A 5,694-nucleotide genomic window follows, 5' to 3' on the forward strand; every position below is an offset into this window, starting at 1 on the left:
TTGTTTAAGCAAGTTGAGATCAACTTACCTAGGAAACCCCGCTCTAGGTAGGTCTTCACTACAGAGTTAACTTGAGTGATTGGTCAACACTGGGGTCGCCTATCACAACAGTGAGCAGCCAGTCTGAAAAGCCATGGCTGAGTCATCACGTCCTCACTGGTGCTGTGTTTCCCCATTCCTGTCACTAGGTGTGTGTTCTCACTCCAAAGGAGAAGGTTACCAGCCCAAGTGGAACCCAGGCCAGGTCTACACTACACATTTATACCGAATTTAGCAGCGTTAAATTGATTTAACCCTGCACCCGTCCACACACCGAGGCCCTTTATATCAATATAAAGGGCTCTTTAAACCGGTTTCTGCACTTCTCCCCGACGAGAGGAGTACCGCTGAAATCAGTATTACCATGTCGGATTAGGGTTAGTGTGGCCGCAGATCGATGGTATTGGCCTCCGGGCGGTATCCCACAGTGCACCATTTTGACTGCTCTGGAAAGCAATCTGAACTCGGATGCACTGGCCAGGTAGGCAGGAAAAGTCCCGCGAACTTTTGATTTTCATTTCCTGTTTGGCCAGTGTGGAGCGCTCACCAGCACAGGTGATCACGCAGAGCTCATCAGCACAGGTAACAATGCAGTCTCCTGAGAATCGAAAAAGAGCTCCAGCATGGACCGCACGGGAGGTACGGGAGCTGATCGCTATATGGGGGGAGGATTCCATGCTAACAGAACTCCGTTCCAAAAGACAAAATGAAAAAAACATTTGAAAAAATTTCCAAGACCATGATGCAGAGAGGCCACACCAGGGACTCAGTACAGTGCCGTGTGAAAGTTAAGGAGCTCAGACAAGCCTACCAGAAAACCAAAGAAGCAAACAGAAGGTCCGGGGCAGGGCCGAAAACATGCCGCTTCTACGCTGAGCTGCATGCAATTCTAGGGGGGGTCTGCCTCCAGTTCCCCACCCCTGTCCGTGGATTCCGAGGTGGGGCTGATAATCTCAGCCATGCCTGATGATTCTGCGGACAGGGAAGATGAGAAGGAGGAAGAGGAGGACGAGCTTGCAGAGAGCACACAGCACTCTGTTCTCCCCAACAGCCAGGAGCTTTTTTTCACCCAGACAGAATTACCCTCCCAGCCCTCCCAAGCCACTAGCCCACACAATGAAGCCATGGAAGGGACCTCTGGTGAGTGTACCTTTGTAAATATAAAACATGGTTTAAAAGCAAGCATTTTTTAATGATTAATTTGCCCTGAGGACTTGGGATGCATTCACGGCCAGTACAGTTATTGGAAAAGTCTGTTAACATGTCTGGGCATGGAGCGGAAATCCTCCAGGGACATCTCCATGAAGCTCTCCTGGAGGTACTCCAAAAGCCTTTGCAGAAGGTTTCTGGGCAGGGCAGCCTTATTCAGTCCTCCATGGTAGGACACTTGACCACGCCATGCATGTAGCAAGTAATCAGATATCATTGCATGACAAAGCCTAGCTACTTATGGTCCCGGTGATTGCTGGCATTCAAGCAACATCCAATCTTTATCTCGCTGTGTTATCCTCAGGAGAATGATATCGTTCATAGTAACCTAGTTGAAATTCAGGAACTTAATTAAGGGGACAGACATGGCCATTCCTACTGGGCTGTTTGCCAGTTGCTTAAAATAAATCCTTCCTTGCAGTAGCCAAGCAGGGGGAGTGGGGGGGATTGGTGCTGAGCTTTTTCACGTTTGCGTAGCAGTGATCTTCCATGATACCAGCCATGCGGTGGGAGGAGGGGTAAAACGATCATTCCAGAGAATTGGATGAGGGAGTGGTTTCTGCTGCTGCATGTTAACAGGAAAGAAGCAGCACTGAACGGGATTTGCTTGCTATTTGGGAAAGGCGGGCACTGTGTATGTGAAGACTGCAGAAGCCGAAAGACGATAGCTTACCATGGACGCATGCAAGCTGAATTCTGCTGCCCAGACTTGCGTCTGTGAGATCTCTAACACCAGAGCCGCAGGTACTCAATATTAAGATGCAAAATGCGACCTTGTAGTGAAATCACATGTGCTATGTAAGGTGAATAGTGTTGTTCACCGTGAAAGAGTATAACCATTGTTCTGTAAAATGTATCTTTTTAAATACTTCTCTCCTTTTTTCCCCTCCCTCATGCAGCTGCAAATTTTTCAAGCCTCCCTACTCCATCCCGAAGGCTCTCTCAGATAAGGTGGCGGAAAAAAAAGACGCGAGACGAAATGTTCTCGGAAATCATGGAAATGGCCCGCAAAGAAAGAGCTCATCTGAATGAGTGGAAGGACGAGGTATCAAATTACAGGAAAGATGCCAGTGAACGTGAGGACAGGAGGGACAAACGTGAGGACAGGAGGGACGCTCGAGATGAGAGGTGGTGGCAGGAAGATCAGAGGTGTAGGCAGGAAGATCAGCTGACATCCTCCGACGTCTGGTGGAGCTTCAGGAACAGCAGCAGGATCACAGAGTGCCACTGCAGCCCCTGAGTAACCACCCTCACCACGTTCCATATCCTCCTCACCCAGACTGGTAAGAACGCGTGGAGGAAGGCTTCGTGCACACGCCCACCCCGCCCACTCCACTCCCGTGGACAGCCCAACCAAAAAGCTGTCATTACTTTGAAGTTTTTTTAGTGGCCTTTTCCCTCCCTCCCATCCTCCTCCCAAACCACACCCAGGCTACCTTGTCAGTTCTCTCCCTTTTTTTATAATGAATTAATAAAGAATACATGATTTTTAAATGATAGTGACTTTATTCCCTTAGAAAGCAAGCTGTAATCGAAGCGGGAAGGTGGGTTGCTTACAGGAAATGAGTCAATCAAGGGAGGGAGGGTTCATCAAGTGGAAACAAACACAGCAGTCACACCGTACCCTGACCCGTGATGAAACTCATTTTCAAAGCTTCTCTGATGCGCACCGCTTCCTGGTGTGCTCTTCTAATCGCTGTTGTGTCTGGCTGCGCATAATCAGTGGCCAGGTGATTTGCCTCAGCCTCCCATCCCGCCATAAAGGTCTCCCTATTACTCTCACAGAGACTGTGGAGCACACAGCAAGCAGCAATAACAATGGGGACATTGGTCTGGCTGAGGTCTGAGCGAGTCAGTAATGTGCGCCAGCACGCCTTTAAACGGCCAAATGCACATTCTACCACCATTCTGCACTTGCTCAGCCTGTAGTTGAACAACTCCTGACTACTGTCCAGGCTGCCTGTGTATGGCTTCATGAGCCATGGCATCAAGGGGTATGCTGGGTCCCCTAGGATAACTACAGGTATTTGAACATCCCCAACTGTTATTTTCTGGCCAATAGGAATGGCCATGTCTGTCCCCTTAATTAATTCCCTTGCTGGAGCCATTTAAACAGAGTAGTGTTCCTGAAGACGCGAGTGTCATGAACCCTTCCTGGCCATCCCACGTGGATGTTGATGAAACATCCCTTGTGATCCACCAGTGCTTGCAGCACCATTGAAAAGTACCCCTTGCGGTTTATGTACTGGGTGCCCTGGTGCTCCGGTGCCAAGATAGGGATATGGGTTCCATCTATCGCCCCATCACAGTCAGAAAATCCCATTGCAGCAAAGCCATCCACTATGACCTGCACATTTCCCAGAGTCACTACCTTTTGTAGCAGCAGCTTAATGATTGCTTTGGCTACTTGCATCACAGCAGCCCCCACAGTAGATTTTCCCACTCCAAATTGATTCCCAACTGACCGGTAGCTGTCTGGCGTTGCAAGCTTCCAGAGGGCTATTGCCACTCGCTTCTCCACTGTGAGGGCTGCTCTCATCTTGGTAATCTGGCGTTTCAGGGCAGGGGAAAGAAGTCATAAAGTTCCATGAAAGTGCTCTTATGCATGCGAAAGTTTCGCAGCCACTGGGAATCGTCCCAAACCTGCAAAACTATGCGGTCCCTCCAGTCTGTGCTTCTTTCCCGGGCCCAAAATCAGCGTTCAATGTCTAGAACCTGCCCCATTACCAGCAGGCTCTCCAAAGAACAGGGACCTGCAATTTGAGAGAATTCTGTGTCCGTGTCCTCATCATGCTCGTCGCTGTACTGCTGTAGCTGCTTCCTCCTCGCCTGGTTTTGCAGGTCCTGGTTCAGCATAGACTGCATGAGAATGCGCGAGGTGTTTACAATGTCCACGTTTGCGGTCTTGAGCTGAGCAGGGTCCACGCGTGCTGTGCTATGGCGTTTGCACAGTTCACCCAGGAAAAAAGGCGTGAAACGGTTGTCTGCTGCTTTCATGGAGGGAGGGATGAGGCTGTACCCAGAACCACCCACGACAATGTTTTTTGCCCCATCAGGCACTGGGATCTCAACCCAGAATTCCAAGGGGCGGGGGAGACTGCGAGAACTATGGGATAGCTACCCACAGTGCAATGCTCCGGAAATTGACACTAGTGTCGGTACATTGACGCACACCACTGAATTAATGTGCTTACTGTGGCCGCGTGCACTCGACTTTATACAATCTGTTTTACAAAACCATTTTCTGTAAAATCGGAATAATCCCGTAGTGTAGATGTACCCTTAGTCTCTAATCCCATGCTAGCCTGGGTTGAAAGCACCACTAAACTTGGGTGAGAGGGTTTTGTGCGTAGTCAAGAGACAAGTTAGGGTAGGGGCACATGAGCAAGAGCCCAAGTTAAGTCTGCAGCGAAGACGTACTGTAACTGCTCATGCTCAAGGAGACTGCCTCAACTGCCACTGCCCTGGCCACTTTCCTCTCTTTGGACAGCTGTGCTAAAACAAAAAAGAAGCCTGAAAGCTTTCAAAGTTAGACAAAAGAAAGTAAATTTGTCCACACTGTTCTGCTCACCCATCCACCTTTTCTCTCATACTAAAGAAAGTGAGTCTTTCTCACTCAGTCTCTCTGGGTGCGGTTGTAACATACCATCTTTAACTGTTTCTATTCATCAATGATCCCTAATGACCAGCCATTAGCAGCTCTCACCATAACAATATTAACGCCTCATTGAGGGGAATGTAGTTCAAAACTCATTGTGGTGAACAGAGTAGGGGAAGGCCAAGTGCCCATCTTAGGCCTTGGCTACACTTACATTTTACAGCGCTGCAACTGGGGTGTGAAAAAACACCCCCCTGACCGCTGCAAGATACAGCGCTGTAAAGCGTCAGTGTAATCAGGGCAGCAGCACTGGAAGCGCGGCTCCCAGCGCTGCATGCTACACCCGTAAGGGATGTGGTTTACATGCAGCGCTGGGAGAGCTCTCTCCCAGTGCCGCCACTCTGACTACACTCACACTTCAAAGCGCTGCCGGGGCAGCGCTTTGAAATTCCAAATGTAGTCATACCCTTTTAGTCTCTGCTATTGCCTGAATGCCCCGAGATTCATACATGCAAGAATTCCTCCTTGTACTGCTCCCCTCGACCTATGCAGAAGGGGGCTCAGCTGCTTCCGTGACCCACAGCTACAGAGCGCTAACAACAGCACCCTGATCACTGACATTGCTGCAGCCTGAAGAGGGTTGCAGGCTCAGCTGTGAGCAATTGAAGACTATCTGTTGGGGGATTATGAGCACCTGGATGGTAACCACTGGGCTAATCAGGGCCATCCCTAGCTATTCTGGGGCTCTATGCAGTGCCCCCCCATGGCAGGGGCAGGCCTTCGCGGAGGCGGGGAGAGGAGAACCATCACCCAGCACTCACTGGTGGCGTGGCTGGGGCCACATCCCT

Source organism: Gopherus evgoodei, chromosome 2, assembly GCF_007399415.2.
Source record: "Gopherus evgoodei ecotype Sinaloan lineage chromosome 2, rGopEvg1_v1.p, whole genome shotgun sequence".
Classification (NCBI taxonomy): domain Eukaryota; kingdom Metazoa; phylum Chordata; order Testudines; family Testudinidae; genus Gopherus; species Gopherus evgoodei.